Here is a 19,807-nt window from a genome sequence, read left to right on the forward strand (position 1 = left end):
CGGTGCCCAGCTGCTGCACACTCCCATTTCATTGTGCTTTAATCCCTGTTCTGGTACTGCAGTTCTGCCACGCCAGGGCGGCAGGTGGGCAGAGGAGACGCCTCAGCCTGTGAGGGCTGCCAGGCCTGGCGGGCCCTCCCGCAGGCCCTCCGGATCCCCTGGTGGGCTTTCCCTGCTTCCTACGTCCCTGCCTGGCTATCAGTGGCTTTCCCTGAATGTCACATCACGTTAGGGCCGCTCCCAGGGAGCAAATCCAGGCTTGGTACTGAGCAGTGGGGTTAAATATCAGAGCTGGTGTCTCGTCTGGGGCCGAGACCTCGTCTCCGTGCTCAGAGTGCGCGTTTGCAGCGCCGTGGAAGCAGTAAATAACAACGATTAAACAAATACCAGTTACAGATTTATGTAGTGTTGTTGCAGGGAAACACAAGGGGAAAAGAGTTGTAAGGCAAAGAGACAGGAGAAATAGTCTTTTTAACTTGAAAAACATGTTTGTACTGAAATTGGACACAAAAGCTCCTTTTTCCCTCGTGCTTGTTTATTTTTTTGCAAGTTCCATTTTTTTCTTTATCTTTTGTGGAGAAAAGCATGAAAAACCCTCTCTTTTGTGACAGCTTCCCTATAATCAGAGATACCAGACTGGGAGCCAGGGCTTATGACAGTCTTTTTTCCTTTTCTTTCTTTCTTTCCTGGAAGGGGTGGCTTATTTTCAGTGCTCAGAGCACCCAGCAGGCCTGTTCCAGCTGCAGTCCCTGGGAGCTCTGTGTTTGCTGTGCACGAGGGTGTCGCATTTCATACGTTTTAGAATTTAACTGGGAAAAACTCATGGTTTCTCTTTTTTTTTGTGGGGGGGAAGGGGGAAGAACTGCTATGTTTCTTTTCCCAGCACGCCTTTATGATACTCTCAGACTAAATTTAATTCTGCAGAATTATATTTAGCTGAAAGTGTAAAAGAGGACAAACCAAACCAAAATAAAAGACTTTATTCCAGGTTGATTAAAACATTTCATCTGACCCCAAACTGTCTTTTCTCCTACTCTGTCAGCCCAAAATTAGGAGAGAAATATATAAATGTGGGGGAAGGACCAGTGACTGTTCAGCTCCTGAGCACAAACCCCCCCAGTCAAACCCCAGGTATTTGCCCTTGTCACGTGGGTTTGGAATAGAACTTGGTTTTCACTGCTTTTTAAAAGGTAAATGTCTTCTCCAGAGAATTACACTCTTTCTGTAACATGCTACCCAAGCCCTCCAAGAAACAAGGGTCTGTCTGGTAACAGTGAGGCTCTCAAGTATTGCTTTTTCAGCCTTGTAGGGTCATGATTTTCAGGTTTGAGCAGCCACAGGATCTTGGAACTGTATAAAAAGTAGCACTGTTACTGATGGAAAATCAGTTTTAGGTATTTTTAATTCATTGCTGCTAATTGTTTTCTTTGCTGTCTACCATGAAGAAGGAAAATTGTGATGCTTGAGTTTGCTCGGGCAGGCTGAGATGAGCTGGGTGACTTGTGGCACAGCCACCTGTGGCACACTGTTCCTGCTGTGAACCTGGCCTTCTCTGGGAAGGGAGGGTCTGGGGAAGTGCAGGAAAAGGAAGGAGCAGGGAGTCTGGATGTGCTTGGGGATTGCTGGCATCCCTCACAGGGAGCAGAGAGAGGTGCTTGGGAAGGAGGTTGGTCAGGGAGAGGAGCTGCCCCGAAGACATGTTGGGGAGGGGGATTTGCTGCCCATCTTCCTTTTCTGCCTCTGAAAATGTCTTTTCTATTCATTAGGCAGGGGTGGTGGGAGGGGGAAGTGCTGGCATCTAGAGCGGAGTGATGTGAAGGATGCTGCTCTAGCTACCCCTGCAATTCTCCTCTGTGACAGCCACAGAAGCAGGAGGAGACAAAAGCAGTTTGCTGGCTGAGATTAGGAAACCGCTTCATGTTTGGAATGTCACAGGGCAGAAGGAACGGGCAGCATCTCTCAGGGAAGGTGTGCTGTGCCAGGGCGCCGTGGAAATCACGCCGGGCAGTCCTGGCTGCCAAGCAGCAGAGATCATATCAACGGCGTCCAGACCTTCCACTTGTGCCAGGTGAAATGTTAATGAGTTGGGAGTGCCAGCAGAGAGTGAGATACCCCTGAGAAACCAGAGCAGAGAATCAGGCTAAAAATACTCAGTGCTGTTGTACAGATCAGTGGGAAACTGTCACCTTGAGAATCACCTGTGGTTTGAGCAGAGTCACAGAGGTACGTCCGCAGAAAAACTAGGGAAGTTATTAAAGAAATGAAAAGATTATCATGAGAAAAACCCTGTTTAGTTTAGAGCGGGGCCGAGTCACAGGGGGCATGTTAGGGAGATGTAAAAAGTGGTGGTTTTTTTACAAGGTGCTGTACTGTTCCTTTTGCACTTAGGTGTAAATCAAGTAGAAGGGAATGGTCAATTAAATGGACAACCTGATATGAATAATAAAGAAAACATAAGTTTCTGCACAAACTGGTAATGAACAATCAAGTGCTTTATGGACTTCACCTGGAGCTTGATGAGCCGTGAGTGCATTTCTACCAAGCGCTGCCTGACCTTGAAGTTTTCTTTGCCTGCAGGGTGGGAGCAGAGGCAGACCCCAGCAGAATGCATGTGGCAACTTCACTTTCAGATGGTAGGTAGCTTTTCAGAGTTAAAATAAGCCCAAAGTCACATTTTAGCTGTTGCTGTGAGAGCTGCTGGACCTGCCCTCTGCAGCTGCAGCTGGGCTGTGAGCAGCACTCAGCTGGGGCTTGTTAGGCTGGGAGGGGCAAAGACTTCCTGGGGCCCTTGGTGGGCTCAGTGTGCTTTAGGAGGGAGCTGGTGAGCTCCTCTCTGGAGGTGTGAGGGAGCCACGTGAGGCTCTGTGAGGAGGACCTGCTGCCAAGGCGGTAAGTGCACAGGAGTGTGGAGGTTGTGTTGTTCTGGAGTGGGTATCTGCCTTCTGCCTCCTCTGAGGGTGTCCATGAGGGATGGGGGCTACAGAGGCAGCATTTGTGATATGTGTGGTGTGTTTGAGGCTGGGACAGGGCTCTGGGCTCAGGCAGTCAGGCGCTCTGATGCCTCTGAAGGGGGCTTCAAGCTGGCAGAGAAGAGAGTTGGTTTGGACAGAGACTGACTGTGTGGTCACTGGTAGGGCAACAGGAGGACTTGTGGTTCACTCCTTCAGGTCTGTTATCTTCCTCTAGGACCAGGCTGGATCTCTAAGTGAGGCTACAGTTACTTCTGTGACAGACTGAGAAGTGTTTGGGATGTAACTGTGTCTGGGGTTTTGTGGGGGCTGCAGGTGTTTTTTTTTTTTTCTGCTGGTGGTCACATAGTAAATACCTGGGAGGGTATGTGGTGAGGGGTCTTTGGTGCAGGGACCCTGCCCTGTTTGGTGAGTGCCTCAGCTTGGCCTCTGTGCCCCACTCGTGTTGTACAGGTATTGGCAGGTATTAACATGGGCAGTGTGCTTTCCCTGCCCTTCTGCGCCTTTCCCTTTGGGTTGGCACGTGTGGAAACCCAGCTTTGAAATCAGATGGAAGGAGCAGGCTGCTTGTCAAAGCCAGGTGTAGGATTTCTGGGTGGTTGTTGTTGTTTTTCCCCCTGAGGATACTCTATTTGTGGTGTTTGCTGCTGCTGCTGATTTTAAAATGAAAGCATCTCCCAAATCAGTCTATGAAGAAAGATAATCTATCTATGGCTGTTGCTCAATGCTTGTGCAGTCCCGAGCTCAGATGATGTGGTGATGGTCTGCAGCAGGTCTGATGGTGGTAGGAGAAACACCTGTGTGCAGGGGCTGGCTGGTCCGGGGCCAGTGGCCAAAGGGACAGAGATGTGGGAGCGCAGCTGTGGGGAGATGCTGCAGTTAATTTAGCTGAGTCTTGCTCTTCTAAGAGGATTCACCTGTTCTGTCTTAAGGCCACCACACCGCTGCTCCCCCCCCTGCGGTAGCCTAACGTGGAAGCTTGTGCTTGCTTGTTCCGGCTTTTTTCTTTCTCTGAAATACCTCCCTGTTGTTTTAACTGTAGAAAATTTCAGGGAGAGGGAGATAATTCAGCTGGTTGTGAAACCAGCCCTCCAAAATCCAAAGCTGCCACCATGAAAACAATAGATAAAAGGGACAGACGAGAGAGGAGGAAGGGCAAGCGTATTTCGGAAAAGCTGTGCTGTTTTTGGCTCTAGCCAGCAGTTTGCATAGAAAGTAGTTTATTGTGAGTGAGAGCTGAGGATACCTGCCAGCTCTGTGGAGCCCTGTGCAGCAGTGCAGTATGCCAGGGAAAGGCAGTGGGGACAGAGCTGTCCCCTTGACTGGGCCAGCCCCCAGCCTGTTGCTTTTGCTGCTCCATGAGCACCTTCCCTCTTGGCTGCCTTTCTGCCCCTCAGCATTGTCAGGCCGAGCCCTGCCCTGTGGTCAGTGAGTCTCTGTGCCTCTCCCAGCAGTGGGTTTGGGTGCTCTGGTCTCCCTTGGCTGGCTCGGGTGTGCTGCCCAGCTGTGCCAAGGCCTCCTGTGCTGTCTGTCCCGTGGGAGGGCAGGGGCACCCCCAGCTCCACGCCAGCCTGCTTTGTCCCCAGTGTGTCCCCCAGGGGCAAACCTGATGTCTGCTCCAAGGTCCTGATGCTCTTCTGGCTTGTTGGGGTTCCCGTGCCTTGATGCTGAAAATAAACGCGCTTGTCAGATCGGAGTGCAGTTGGGGCACGTGGGGATGTTGTATAGTGCTGTAGTGTTCTTCGTGCTGGGAAGCACACCCGGGATGTGTTTGGCTGTGTTTCTGCAGTGCTGAAAGTTGTAAAATCCAGCTAGAGCCATCTGGAGTAGCGTAAGGAGCTCCTGAGTTCCCACATGGAGATCTGGGTCACACACAGAGCGTTTTCAGGAGTTCTGAGCAATCCGATCAGTTCTTCTTTCCACTCTATTTCATTTTCTTGATCGTAAGTGGAACAGATCAGCAATGTTGCTGGAGAGGCTGTTCTCACCAGACTGCCACCCCAGCTTGGCAGGGACAGGAGTTCCCAGCAAACACAGGCTCGTGTGCTCCCCGTCTCATGTAGAGAGATGCGGCCCCTGGAAACGCACCGTCCGCACTGTCTTATTGCTGTTGCGAAATGCAGAGCAGGCACAAATACAGGGAAAAGTGACTCATGTTCTACTTGTCCATGGGAACATCTCTGTGAGGAAGCGCAAGTGAAGCTCTCCAGAACCCGGGTTCCGAGTGTGTAATGTAAAACTGGTGCTGGGTAATTGGAGTTGTGGAAAATACCTTGTGGCAACGTTCAGTGCTTAAAAAAATAATTCATTCACTTTGAAATAGGCTGTGGTGCAGCACTTTGGAAAAATTCTTTATTGTAGCAAAGTTTTAGAGGCTGTCACAGTATTTCAGTGCAAAGCCAGCAGCTAGAACATTAAGTAGGAGAAGTGTTCAATCTGGCCTGCCCAAAATGGCAGTGTAGCTAATGCGGGGTGTTTAGCAGTCTTTACTTCTGCTGAGGAAATGAAAAAGTCTTTGTTGTGTTTCCCGTTAAAAGTCATCCAATCCTGAATAACTGCACTTGAGAAAGAAAGCTGTTGGCTTTCTTTTTGTAACTTTTCCTTGGGAAGAAGAGTTTGGCCGTGGTTGTGGTGGTGGCCTGGGTTCCTGACAGCCCTGCTGTGGGATGCTACGGCCAAGGTGATGTCCCTGGTACTCGTGCCTTGTGCCAGCACCTGAAGCAGGGAGAGATGCTGCCAGGCCAAATCCATGGTGCTTCATGTCCAGTGGGACAGGTGAGGTCCCTGCTGTATAGGCAGCCACGTGTGAGGGGTTAAACTGCAGAGAGTCAGCTCCTCTTTGACTGAATCTGCCAAATTCCACACCAGTCCAGCTTTCTGAGTTGTTTTCTGGACGGGTGGGTGAGAGCACAGCTGGTGCACCAGGGCAGCCCTCGAGCTGCCTCCACCACACCACAGGGACTCTTGTTATGTGTCATGAAGTGTCCTTGTTAGCAAGGTTAAAATCTTGATGTGTCCCTGTCTTCACAGGGAAATCCTTGGAAGGCCAAACCTTTGAAAAAGCATCTCCTTTCATCTCTAATTTCTATTTTCTACTACTCTGTTGAGCAAAATGTGTTTTAGAGTGGAGATACCTTAGGCAGGATTTTGGGAGCAGTGAGCTGCACATCCTGCCGAGGGACAGCTGGCTCTGCTCAAACCTGGAGGTACCAGAGGAGAGCTTTTGCTGGTGTAGGTCAGAGCTGTCCCATCGAACTCGGCTGTGCACCAGTTCCGCTGCTCTTTATGCTGATTTTTGTCGATGCTGGATGTAGCCTTTATAAACACTTCTATTGCCAAATTAAGCTTTTCCCCTTCCAAAGTCACCTTAAGTGACTTTCTTCTTCTTTACCCCGTGCTCAGAAGAGTTTGCCATCCGAGACAAAATGGAGGGAGCAGGAGAGGTTCTGCCAGAGCCTCGGGGCCGTCGCAGTCCTTGTGTTCTCCCTTGTGCCGTTTCTCTGTGCAGTGACACTCCGTGAAGCATCAGCTGCTTGGAGAAGAGTTCCCCTGCTTTGAAAGCAGCTTGTATGTGGAACTGAAACTGCTTTCCTGAGATGACCAGAGTGTTTGTTGTTATGGGAGGTGCCTGGTGCTGCACTGTGGCTTGTGCTCCTTCTGGGAAACGCAGTCCACTTCCATCAGCTTGATCTTACTGGTGCTTACAGACTAAACTGACAGCAAACTCCATTCTCTGACATTAGTAGAGCATAGTAAGGACAAAGTGCTTGGAGCTTCAAATCGTGACATGTAGTTGACCAAGTTAAGTGGTTTTTTTGCTTAGAAAACAGGGGTGCTTCAGGCTGTCCATGCAGCTGTGGCTCTTCCACCAAACGTGCACCCAGATGACTCCTGTGTATCGTGGGAGTGTTGGTCCCAGGCACTGCTGGTGGCCTGGGATGTGTATTTCCAGGTAGCCCCTTCCCAAGTGTTGCCTCCTCACTGGTAGTGTGACATGGAGCTGCCTGAGCAGACCGTGATCTGGGCAGGAGAGACAAGTCTCAGGTTGTCCACCTCTCTCCTCGGGATGTGCCAGGAAACCTAACAAAAGGGTTGGGACCCGCAGAGAACCTTTTCCTTTGTCCTTAATCACCCTCTGAGACATTGCCCCAAGATTTGAATCTCAGGTTTTGCTTTCAGTCTGTCTGCAAAGTGCTGGACAAAACCAGGAGTAGTTCAGAAGTCCTTGTGAGAAAGTCCATGTTCTGCTTGGTCGGAAGGAGATGGGTGGGTGGGTGGAAATCCCACTCAAATGCTGTTTGTTATTAGAGAGGCTCAAGGTCTCTGTTGCTGATTTGGTGCCTGTGCCTGCTCAAAGTGGATGCCTCCTGGCTTAAAAAGAAAAAAAAAAAAAGTTTTTTTCTTCCTCCCTTGAATCTGAACTGGCATAGGATGCATGGAACTGACACATGAGCGTGTGTGTCCAAGGCTGACCAGCTTCGTGCCAAGAGTATTGTGGAAATCAGCCAGCTGGTTTTGTTGACATTGCTAAAATAGAGCTTCACTCAGCAGCACCAGGGCAAAGCTGAAGGGGAGAGCAGAGCAAGGGGAGAGTCAGGAGAAGTGAGACAAAGCAATGCCCCTGGTGTTTGTGGATGTTTCTGGTGACAGGAGGAGGGAGGCTGTGCTGGTGTGGACATTCACCAAGGAGCCTGCCTAGCTGTGTGTCAGCCACGGTGGCTGGGGCCTCCTGCAGCACCAAATTGGCTGTAATCCTGAGCAGAAATGGCTTCAGTGTTGTGGAAGCACGTGCAAAATTCAGCTGGTCCCTGATTCAGTTTTGCTGGTCCCTAACAGCAGTGGAATGTGTGCACAAGGAGTAAGTTGAGGTGTTGTGTGTGGTGTTTTGTGAGGTTTTTTTTGTTGTCATCTTATTTTGGTTTACTTTTTAACCAAAACAGTGACTAGTACTCCAGTTTTAAACTGATTGATGCTTACAGCTCTTGTGAAACCACAGATGCTCTTCTGGTATGAAGTGTTGAAGTTGTGGAGGAATGCATCTGGCTCCCATGGGATGGGGAGCTGGTGGCAGTGTCCCTTTCCAGTAGGGTTGGAAACTCCACTCTTTCAAAACTGAGGGATCCTGGGTTTTTTGAAATGCAAAAGTTGTGGCTGCCTCAGGTGTTCAGGAACAGAGTCAGGAGTTGCCTTTCCTCATGTATCTACTGCTCTTTTCCTCTAGGTTATGATGCCCTGGGCTATTCTGTGGAGGGCAGTGACAAGTGGAGTGGGAGACAGCTGCTGCAAGCACGAGAGCAGAACACGACTGCCATCCCTGGGGGCGGGGGACAGCCCTACGTCAGGAACTGCACTGAGCCAGGTAGGAATGGAAGGTGCCTCCAGCCCCTCGGTCCTGCACTTGGCTCCCTCACCTCCAGGCAGCTGTATTTGTAGCACCTGTACAGCCACGTTTACTGATTTTTCAAGTCCATAAACACTGCTTTTCACGGCAGAGCTTGCATATCTTCAAGTTTTGGGGAGAGGAGGGAGGGGTTTTTCTCTGTTCTTTGGGACTTATGTAGGTTATGTGCCCCAAGAGAAATTCTAACACAGTTCTGGCTGCACTTCTCTGCTATAATTTTTCCTCTGCTGTAATCCTTAATAACGTTTCTGGACAGATGGATGATTATAGTATTTTTTGAACAGCAAAAACTGGTACAAAAATTCTTCTTACTCAATTTTTGCTCGTTTGCATAACTCCAGTGTGGTGCAGATCCAGGCTTAGAGCCTCACATCAGCATCTGCAGTGATCTTTCCCCTGCTGTGCTTGGTACCTCAGTGCCTGCCTTCACCAAACACAGGTCTGTAGGAAGCCTGTGGGATTTTATTTGTGGTGTGGGGTTTTTTCCCTGCCTTCTCCAGAAGGTACAACAATAATTACTGAGTACATCGTGTTTTCTCGGGAGAGAGAAAGCAGAAATACTGAGGCAAAATTACTGTTTCTTCTCTGGATTGTCATGGCATGACAACAGAATACAATTCTGTAACAGAAACTGATTCCAGTGCTGTGGAAAAGGAAGTGAAAGTACCAGAGTTTAGGTCCTGTGTGTTGCTTTGTGGCTTTTGTTTGGCCCATTACCACAGTGTAAATGTAAATAATTAATGTTGGACTGGAGGGCAGTCAGAGGGGTTTGAGCTGGCTTGGGTGGGAGTGGGGCACTCCTGCAGTGTCTGTGGAGGTTACCTGTTGTGCCCAGTGGGCTGTAGGCCACCTGCAGAATGCATCAGCTCTGCTGCTCAGCAAACTGAAGTGAGCAACAGAGCTGGTAAGAGGGGGTTCTGTAAAGAGCATTGATAGGGCAGCTTGTTCTGAATGTTGTTTGTGCTGTCTGTGGTCATGTAGAGACCACAGTGAGAGAGCAAAGGGGTGTTGGTTGTGCTTTGGGAAGAATTTCCGAATTTTCCGTTTTCCCTGCAACTCGGAGTGATGTCAGGTTTCCAGCACAAAATGGGCCACCAGTCATGAGCCCATACAAGTCATCCCTCTGCTCCCTCCTAACAGGCAGTGAAACAGCCGTGGAGATGACACGGCACCTGACAGTGGAGCTGCTGAGCTCAGTCCAGTCTAAGGCAAGCTTGCCCATCATCCCAGCAGGTGAGGATGAAGAGTTCAGCACAGTTCCTAACAGCAGCTTTCATGTTTAAAGGTGTGGACAGGAGCAGGGTGATTCAAATCCTTGTGCAGCCCTGACACCAGTAACTGTTGTTGTCAGGCAAAGCTGATTGAAGGCTTGATCCCACAGCCCCCAGGGCAGCACAGTCCTTCCCCCAGCTGTGCTGGTGCTGGATGGGACCCCAGATAGTGTCACAGCAGTCGGGAAGCAGGGGGTTTCACCAAGCATGTCTGCCTTTACCTTCTCTAAGTGCTTGCCTATGCAGTGCTGCTGGAGGAGATGGGGCGGTTTGGCTCGAATTGTGCTGTTGTGGAGCATAACCAGACCCTCAGGGCTCGTGGGACTGGGGAATCAGCAGAGCTTAAACCCCCTCAGCATCCCTGCAGGACCAGGCTGATGTGTGCTGGCACTCAGGTGCCCCTCCTTCCCTTCGGCAGGTGTTGGGAGGGAAACGCTGCCTGGAAAGACTTGGGGTTTTTTCCTGCTCTCTTCCCAAATGACCCCGTGTAAACACCTACAGCTAGGAAAAAGTGGGTGCTCTTAAAAAAGCAGTTTCACCTCATTTGCTGGGGGAGGGAAATCAAATGCCTCATGTTGAAATGTTTTGTGGTTTTTTGCAGTGCTTGGCTTTTGTGCTCTGTTGGCAGTAAACACACCTTTAGGTGCTGAAGGGAAGATCTCTGTTCTTTAGCTGCACGGGTGTTTGCAGGCTCATTTGAGTGCCTGCCAGGACATTTGCCAACTGCTATTTTTATTTTCTAATGGTTTATCCTGGGGCCTATCTAGTAGCATTTTATCATCAGAACTGCCCCAGATAGTGAGGGTTTTGCTCATTTTTCATTCGAAACAAAAATGGTAGAAATATTAAGGGGGTGAAATGGATGGACCGAATCCAGCCTGAAGCCCTTTTTTTGTATTTTTATTTTATTTAGTCCTTTTGCTGAGAAATGAATGCTCTTTGTGGGCTCTGGCCTGGTCCTGTGGCTGGCTTTGGTTGTGTTGAGTGCCTGTGGAAGCAGAACAACAGAGCAGCCTGCTTTCTTTTCTGAAGAGCCTCTGGTCTCTTGTCTCTGGATTCCTTATTGCCCAGCCCTGCTGTCATACCTGCTTGTCCTCTCCCTCTTGGATCCTGGTGGCTCCTCATGGCAGTGTCTGACAGTGGTGTCACACAGCAGATGCTCTTCTGGCCTCCCTACTGTTCCCTTGTCCTCATGGTATCCATGTGGAGGTATGTGGAACTAGAGATGGACAAAATGTTGGACAGAGTTTATTTACAGAAGCAGTGATATTGTTAAACGCTCGTGATTTTTGGGCTAGGTTTTAGCTCATGCAAAAGATTATGAGGAAAAAGGGAGAATTACTCGTGTTGTTTCAGGCAAAGTATCATTTACCCACCTGGTCCTGTTCAGAAATGTGACTCACCTGCTGGAAGCCAACAAAAAGGATTGAGCTTTGGGTCAGGTCCCCGTGCTACCATATTCAAATTCAAGATTGCCCTGGAGAAACTCTGAAGGTTGCTGTTCATTCAGACTTGGTTTATTTGCTGTCAGGAAGGTGACAAGCTCCTGGGCTCTGTCAGGATGGGACATGATGTGTCTAGAAATTCCCGTGGGAGGTCCGGGTGCCAGCCCTCATTAGCTCCTCTCCAGACTGGCATATGCTTCCCCTGACGAGCTGTCAGCACCATCCTCCCCCGGTGTTATCACTTCCACTCCCACCTCGGAAAGGCTCAAAATAAAGCAGCAGCCCTGCTTAAGTGTGCTGTTTTAAAGTCATTATCAGTAATAGCAGGAAATACGTGATTGCTGCAGGAACGAAAAGATCTCGGTATATTCATTTAGAGCCCCAGGCACAAAAGTGTTTAAATTAAACAGCCAAAGAAGTTTTTATGCAATTATTTTTTTACATTTCCTCATCTGATTTCAAAAGCAGCTTTCTCTTTTATCAATATTTCTCCAGTGACTCATAGCTTATGATAATGTAATTTGTGGTGCTTGGCTGTGGAGCAGGTAACCCTTCCAGGCTGCTCGCTGGTGCTTGTGGCCCTTTCTTTGGTGCTGAACCACAAACCCAAACCCCCTCGGGTGAAGCTGTGCTTTCTCATCTTTTCTTCTTACACATTCACTCCTCTCTTTGCACAATGACTTTTGCACGTGCTCAGCTTTAGGTGGTCTGAGTTCTCCTGGGCTGTCCTGCCCAGAACGATGTCCAGAGAGCTCCTGATGTTTCTGTGGGTTGTGTGTGGTCTCTTGGTGGACTGTCAGATAAAGCTGCTCAGGAGGTTGTGGCAGTGGCAGGAGGGTCTAGCAGGTCCCAGAGTTGTAGCACAGTCTGAGGTGGGCTTGTGAGCCAGAAACAGGGTGTGTTAAGTGGAGAACTCGAGCGTGGAAGACACAGAATTGAAACGTGGGTGAGATGTGCTCGTGATTTTAGTGGAGCCTTGATATCTGGGTGTGGAGGGTAATGGTGACTACTCCATCACTACAGACTTCTCAGCCTTTGTACCTGGAGGTGCAGTGCCAGGCTTTCCTGTCTGAGCATCCTTCTGCTTTTTGCCTCTGTAGGATGCAAGGAGCCGTATCGTCACAAGCCTGGGGTTTGCTTTAGCAGGATGGGCTTCTGGATGGGAAGACATAGAAAAAAAAAATTCATCTGTAGTTCGTGTGAAAAGGTGCTGGAAGTAGCAGTGGGCAGAGTGAGTGAGATTTCTCTTGCTCACCACTGTGGAGTTTGAGAAGGCCTTCTTCAGAAGCATGTATGGTATGCTGTGTGAAGAGTGATTTTTGTTTCCTTTTTTTTTTTTTTCCTTCTCTGAACCTAAATCCAATTAAAAAAAGTCACCTTCCCTCAAGCAAAATTAATTTTATCCTAGCAAAATGAAAAGCAAAAATTAGTTTCTGCCTCGCAAGTTGCCAAACCTTGCTTTCACTCATGGGAATGTTAGAAAAATAAATTGTTGTTAGTTTAGATACAAAATGTCCTCAAGGAATAGAAAAAAAGATGTTGTTCTCTCCCTGAACCATAAGTTGGGTGAATTTGACAGAAATTGGTTTGAACTTCTGCTCCCACGCTCTGCTTCTGTTTGTTTGTCAACTCCAGACCTAAAGTGTCAGCAAACTGTGATGTTGGGGTTAGAACCTCAGAAATAAAAACATGCTTATTTCGTCTGGGTTGGTGTGCTGGCACGGAGCTGGGTTGTCTCTTCGTGCAGCCTGGAAGGAGGGATGTTCTCTGGATGGGAGCAGGTGCTGGGGTTTGGTGGCATGTGGCACCAGCCAGTGTTTTTGGCTGGGCTGGCTGCCCCGACAGCTGCATCTCTGGCTGAGGGGACTGGGAAAGGCAGCCCTTGGCTTTGGGGTTCTTCTTGCAGAGCCTGCTGGCTTCGTTCCTTGGAAATGCTGCAGATGATTTTCCTTTTCTGTGCTGCATTCTGGATTCGCTCGGGGCTTGGGATTTGCTTTCGGGGCTGGGTTTTGCAGGTTCTTTGGGACTGTTGCATTGCAGGATCTCTTGGCAATAAGAGGTGGTCCCAAGTACTTCTTTAGGACTTTTCAGCCATCTAAGGGGGCAACAACCCATGTATGGCTAGTTGTGTTGCAGTACAGGTGAGCAGGTACCTGAGCACCTCCCTGTGTTCTGACAGCAGGGCTTTACCTGGACAATGTGCCAAAGGGGGAGCTCAGAACAACTGCTTTTGGCTGGGTACTTAAAAACTCTGAACTGCTCACCAAAACCATGCAGTTCCCTGCAAAATAGGGCCCCCTGGGCACACACAGGAGGCCAGTTGTGTTCTTTTTACTGAAATTTTGCCAGCATTCCCATGTGATTATGTGTGCAACTCCAGGAGCTGGAGCTTTAGGGAGAAAAATAATACAAGCTCGTGTGATTAAAATCAAGAGGTGGCAGTGCTATTTCCCAGTTCATACTTGGTGTGTTCTCTTGCATCAATGAAACAAAATAATTAGAAAAGGAAGGGGAGCGAAGTGGCAAAACAACAAATAAACCCCAGAGTCAAAGACAAGTGTTGGCCCTACAATCTGCTGGCAGGGGAGAGGTGGTAAGCTCCTGCTCAGAGTGCCCTCCTTGGAAAGCTGCTGCCTGTTTTTGCAGAATACATCACTGCACGTGTATCAAGCAGTTGTAATTAAATCACTGCTTATTCTGAGAGAAAAGAACCTCATTAGACCCCTTGGCTCCCGGCTCGTGAGCAGCCTGCCCTCAGCCCTCTGTGTCACAACATGGCCGAGATGTGCACCGGTGGGACTGCTGGGACTCATTTGCTTAATTGGTGATACTTGTGATTAGCCTGTTCCCGCTGTAACTGTTGTTTGGGGATTGCTGTATTGTCACAGCCTGGCTGTGCAGTGAGGGCTCGCAGAGCGTTCAGGGAAGATTTGTGTGTCATGCTGGCTGTCGAGTGAAGAACACCAAAGGATAATTGACTGTTGCTACCCAAGAATCATGTTAATATCTTGAGAAATTATGAAAATGGGAGAGGAAAAAAGGAATAATCCTGTAGGGAACAAGGAACAGATCTTAACCTGTACACCTTCTGCTGTCAAAGGCCCAGGAGGACGTTGTTTGAGAGCCAGTCAGAAGTGCGGCCCCATTTGCATGGGAGCTCTCCCTTGGTGTCCCACTTAGCAAGTCAGTGTTTTGCTTTAGGCTGCCGGTGAGCTTTCCTGGCCAAACCTGAAACAGGGAGTGCTGGCCGTGGGCTGGCTGGCTGGGGGAATTTAGCAGTAGCAGTGGTAGGGAGCACACAGCTGCAGTACCCCCACGAGATCCACATCGGGTACCTTGGGGAGGACCTTTGGTGCAGGTCATTCTGTAGTGCTTCACCCCCCTGTTCCCCTTTTCATCCCTGTCCCTCTGCCTGCATAGAAACCTCACAGCCAAGCAGATTTGCCAACAGCCAAACCTTAACCTCTTGTGTTTCACAGTGTTCTGCTCGTGATGGGCTGCTCAGTTATTTAGTTTTTGAAGTGCAGAGGAGTGGGAGGGAGATACTCTCTACGAGCTGTGGATGTGTGAGGTGTGCTCAGGAGTGCTTCGGCTTCTGCTCTCTGTTCTCTTTGAAGTCCTCATTTGGACTGTAATGAAATGACCTACCTACAGCCTATTAGTCACCTCTTAATTACACCACCTCTAAAGGATCTGCCTACTTTATCTCTGGAAAAAAATGCAGGTAGCAAATGTCAGCATTCTTCAGCACAAAGAGGGGGAAAATGTTTTCCCAAGTACTTCACCAACCAGTTACTACAGCTATGTACTAAGAACCCACATTTAGGATAACAACAGTGGAGTGGGGGAACCCTGTGTCCTTTTTTATGATTATTTTTTCCCCCTCTGAAGTAACTTTAAAATTACCAGAATTTTTCTGAGTGTGGGGATTTATTTTGGCTTTTTTCTTTGGTTGTGTTTTTTTTTGTTCTTTGTATCTAGGGGAATGCTACTTGCTTCCTTGACCCTTTAGTGAGTTTGGGTTACTCCTTTAGTATTGTGTGTTGTGGAAAAGGCCACAGAGAGGTTTAAAATACTGAAAAGGAACAATTGCTTCCAAATATTGAAATGCTCTTGCATTTAAAAGGTGTTAAGAAGCAAAGCATGACTTCAGATATGAATAAATATCACGCTGTACCTTTCTGAACTGGGTTTTACTTCTCTGACACCTGAGGATGCCAGGTTGCTGCTGTGCATCGCTCTGGTGATCTGAGAAGTCTTCCATGAAACCTGAGACCTGAATTTTTAAGGAGGAGGTGAAAAAATTGTCAGGTCAGACTTGTTCCTTTCTCTTGGAAGAAAATGTGCTTGGATTTTCACATGCTGAGCCTGGAAAGCAGCTCCACTGTAGGGTTTTGGGTTGGCAGCTGGGGAGAGCCAGTGTGGTCCTCTTGTTTGGTGACATTGCCTGCCTTGGGACATTACTGAGCCGCAGATGGCAGCTCACAGCTGGAGTAACAGTGAGTGTCTACCAGATGCAGATGTTCCAGATTGGCCAGATACCAGAATAGTTTAGTTTTTTACACACCTGAATTATTCTTCTCTCATGGTAAATGCAAGTTGTCCACTTAACATTTAAAAATATATCGCTGCATTTTTGTAAAATGTCATAATTCTCAGGAAAATCTATGCTACTGTAATTTTTTGGTTGTTAAGAATTTTAGACTTTCAGTACCAAGAAATTTGGGAATGAAGTCATTTGTCTTGGTGCCTGTTGATCCCGGGCCTTGTAAAATACGTGACTTGGTTTTGCTGGGACAGAGTGCGAGGTTTCTGCTCAGAGCACCTGAAGGACAGTATCTTTGCCAACCTAAATGATGGATAGAGGTGTTCTGCTCTGACTCCAGAGGAGGAAGGAAATGGAGGGGGCAGTGCAGTAGGGCTGTGGGAAATGTCAGCTCTGGAAGAGAGTGATCGTTGTAAGACACTGAGAAGGGTGGCCTGGGATGGAAACAAAAATTCAGTCCTAGCTGTCACAGGTTCTCTAGCTCATGTGGTTTTTTGTGCTACTTCAAAGGGCAACTTCGGGGGGGTGTGTGGAAATATAAAGTACTTTGAAGGATTCTGGGTTCTGTGAGGTGCTGCACAGCTCAGGGAGTTACTCCATTGGGTTTGGGAAGCGTGCTGGGGGTGGGAGGCATTGCCTTTTATTTGCATTCTAAAATCAGGATTAGAAAATCTGGGTACCCTATGACATCAGGCTGGAATTCTGAGCGTGGCAGGAGGTGTGAGGCTGGTGAGGGAGAGCACGGACTGCCCTCGCTGCCTCCGGCTGTGCCGCGGGATCGCGGCTCTGCAGGACAGGGTGTGTGCTCTGTGGGACCAGAACCCCTGTCTGGCACCAGCAGGGCTTTCATGGCCAAGGGGAGGTGTCTCAGGGCAGAACGGACCTCAGAGCTGCCCCCCTGCCATGGGCAGGGCCACCTTCCACTACACCATCCTGCTCCAAGCCCCCGTCCAACCTGACCTTGAACTCTTCCAGGGATGGGTCATTCTCCTGTTTTAAAGCCTCTCTGGGATGCCAGAAGGGCAGAGGGAGTAAGCCTGATGATGAAGGAGATTGGGGCAAATGGTTATCAGCACATGCTTTAAATTGTGGTGCATCTGTAGTATTTCACAGGTTGAACATGAATGTGTAAACAGTGACCTCAAGCCTTAAGTTTCAGGGCTGAAAGCTGATGTAACTCTAAGATCTGTCCCAGGATAAGCCTTTCTTAGAGTTCTGTTTTAAATTTGGTATTTTTGAGCTATTACTGCAAAAGAAGAAAAATAACATCTGGCCCCATGTTGCAGACTGGATTTTTGTTGCTTGTTTTTCAGTTCTTGCCAGTAGTTAGTATTTAAAAATCAAAGGTCCAGATTTTCCACGGATGTAAATTATTGCTAGCTCCATTGACTTCATCGCGTTTATACTAGTTTTAAGCGACCAAGAATCAAATACAACATCCCAAGTCAGGATTTAATACAGTCAGGAGGGAGGCTTTATCATCTGTTATTTGCATTTTAAGCAGTGCTCAGTTGTATAGTTTTTTATATACAGACACGTGCATAAACTCACTTATGCATGCACAGAGTAATGGTTTTATATATTAATGCTGAAGCAGTTTAATTTAGTGCACAGCAGTGGGTAAAATAAAAGTATTTAATTAAAATGGACTTTTTTTCATGGACTGCGTAAAAAATTTCTAGATTAGATATTGGTTACCCATATGTGCAAGTCCTTTGTTACTTCCTTGCTGTTCCCGTTCCTGAAACAGAGAGATGAGTGGATTTTCTTTCCCCAAGATCCCGTGATGCCTGGTGCTGGTGGTGAGGAGGAGAGCTCCTGCTTTGGGAGCTCCCCTGCTCTCCAGGGGCACTCATGCAGGGATCAAAGTCTTCTGTGCTGGATGTGACAAAACCACACAGGAAGGGAGATCCTCTGTATCCTGCAGCTGGAGTAGGTGAGGTGGGAGGGAGGGGGTAACAGAGGGCAGGCAGCTGATGCTCCACCACTGGACTGACGTGTGCCAAGCCTGCCTGCTCCACCGCTGGAATGATGTGTGCCAAGCCTGCCTGCTCCACCGCTGGAATGATGTGTGCCAAGCCTGCCTGCTCCACACTGGAATGATGTGTGCCAAACCTGCCTGCCTGCTCCACACTGGAATGATGTGTGCCAAGCCTGCCTGCTCCACACTGGAATGATGTGTGCCAAGCCAAGCCTGCCTGCTCCACACTGGAATGATGTGTGCCAATGATGTGTGCCAACACTGCCTGCCTGCTGCCCACACTGGAATGAAGCCTGCCTGCTCCACCCAACACTGGAATGATGTGTGCCTGCCTGCCTGCTCCACACTGGAATGATGTGTGCCAAGCCTGCCTGCTCCACACTGGAATGATGTGTGCCAAGCCTGCCTGCTCCACCACTGGAATGATGTGTGCCAAGCCTGCCTGCCTGCTCCACACTGGAATGATGTGTGCCAAACCTGCCTGCCTGCTCCACCACTGGAATGATGTGTGCCAAACCTGCCTGCTCCACACTGGAATGATGTGTGCCAAGCCTGCCTGCCTGCTCCACACTGGAATGATGTGTGCCAAGCCTGCCTGCTCCACCACTGGAATGATGTGTGCCAAACCTGCCTGCTCCACACTGGAATGATGTGTGCCAAGCCTGCCTGCTCCACACTGGAATGATGTGTGCCAAACCTGCCTGCTCCACACTGGAATGATGTGTGCCAAACCTGCCTGCTCCACACTGGAATGATGTGTGCCAAGCCTGCCTGCCTGCTCCACACTGGAATGATGTGTGCCAAGCCTGCCTGCCTGCTCCACCACTGGAATGATGTGTGCCAAGCCTGCCTGCCTGCTCCACCACTGGAATGATGTGTGCCAAGCCTGCCTGCCTGCTCCACCGCTGGAATGATGTGTGCCAAGCCTGCCTGCCTGCTCCACACTGGAATGATGTGTGCCAAGCCTGCCTGCCTGCTCCACACTGGAATGATGTGTGCCAAACCTGCCTGCTCCACACTGGAATGATGTGTGCCAAGCCTGCCTGCTCCACCACTGGAATGATGTGTGCCAAGCCTGCCTGCTCCACCACTGGAATGATGTGTGCCAAGCCTGCCTGCCTGCTCCACACTGGAATGATGTGTGCCAAGCCTGCCTGCCTGCTCCACACTGGAATGATGTGTGCCAAACCTGCCTGCCTGCTCCACACTGGAATGATGTGTGCCAAGCCTGCCTGCCTGCTCCACCACTGGGATATGATGTGTGCCGAGTGCTGGAGCTTGGGCAGCCCAGCACCTCGGGATGTGTGATGAGCTACATCACAACACAGAACTGTCTGTAAAAACAGGGTGTGCTCTGGGCAAGGTAATGAAACAGGGTGCCAGCTGCTGGGAATGCTCAAGCCAGGCAGGCGCCCCATGGACACCAGCATGGAATGCTGCTCAGCCTGCACGTGCGCTCATCCAAAGTTACTGGGAGGTTTTCAGATTTGTTTTTATTTCCATCCCAGATTTCAGGATTTTAGGATATTGTCAGATATCCTACAATTTCAGGATAGTGTCAAATACCCTTTAAAAGGCTGGTGCTTTGGCAGAAAAAGTACTGGCTGTGGGGCGACCATTGCCTGAGCACTTCGTGAGCTGTCTGGCAGCTTCTCTCTCAGGGGCAGTTTCTGCCCCATGCATGTCCTCCCGCTGAGGTTGTACCTGTGCTGGTGGCCAAAGGTGGCAGCCAGGCAGTGCCACAGCTTTCTGTCCCTACCAGTGTCCCCCACACCTTGGCACGAGGCTGGGCGAGGATCTGCTGTGAGCTCTCCAGGTTGTTTGTGCAGTCGTGGTGGTGCATCTCTGCTGGAGAGGGGGAAGTACTTTGGAATGAACCCTTTTCTGGATTTTATGTGTATATGCACGTGCACAGAGAAAAGAGAGGTGGGATAAAAAGAAAGGAGCAGTCCTGCCCAGTGTATCTGTAAGCACAGGCAGTCCCGAGGCCGCAGCAGTGTCAGCCTGGGCGTCTGGTGATGGATGGGCAGGTGCTGACAGGCTGAATGGCTGCTCTAGTTAGAGCTCATTAATAGTCTCAGAGTGAGCTTCTGCCCTGATGAGTGTGACTTCCCAGGGACCTGAACACTGTGGCACTCTGTCCTGCAGCCTGGCAAGCTGTCCATGCCTGTCCCAGGGACGCTGCCTTTGGAAG

At 49.3% G+C, this 19,807-nt stretch overlaps 1 protein-coding gene across 2 annotated transcripts in view; it reads left to right on the top strand.

Moving 5' to 3' along the window:
• Positions 1 to 19,807, top strand: part of SLC24A3 (solute carrier family 24 member 3) — a 115,307-nt gene that overhangs the window by 11,680 nt on the left and 83,820 nt on the right. For both annotated transcript variants that reach the window (XM_027724196.2, XM_027724198.2), the window contains exon 2: positions 8,191 to 8,328. The gene's annotated coding sequence lies outside the window, so the exon portion shown is untranslated. The remainder of the gene's footprint in view (positions 1 to 8,190; positions 8,329 to 19,807) is intronic.

This window comes from Pipra filicauda, unplaced genomic scaffold (assembly GCF_003945595.2).
Source record: "Pipra filicauda isolate LSUMZ 115617 unplaced genomic scaffold, ASM394559v2 scaffold435_size564288_pilon, whole genome shotgun sequence".
Classification (NCBI taxonomy): domain Eukaryota; kingdom Metazoa; phylum Chordata; class Aves; order Passeriformes; family Pipridae; genus Pipra; species Pipra filicauda.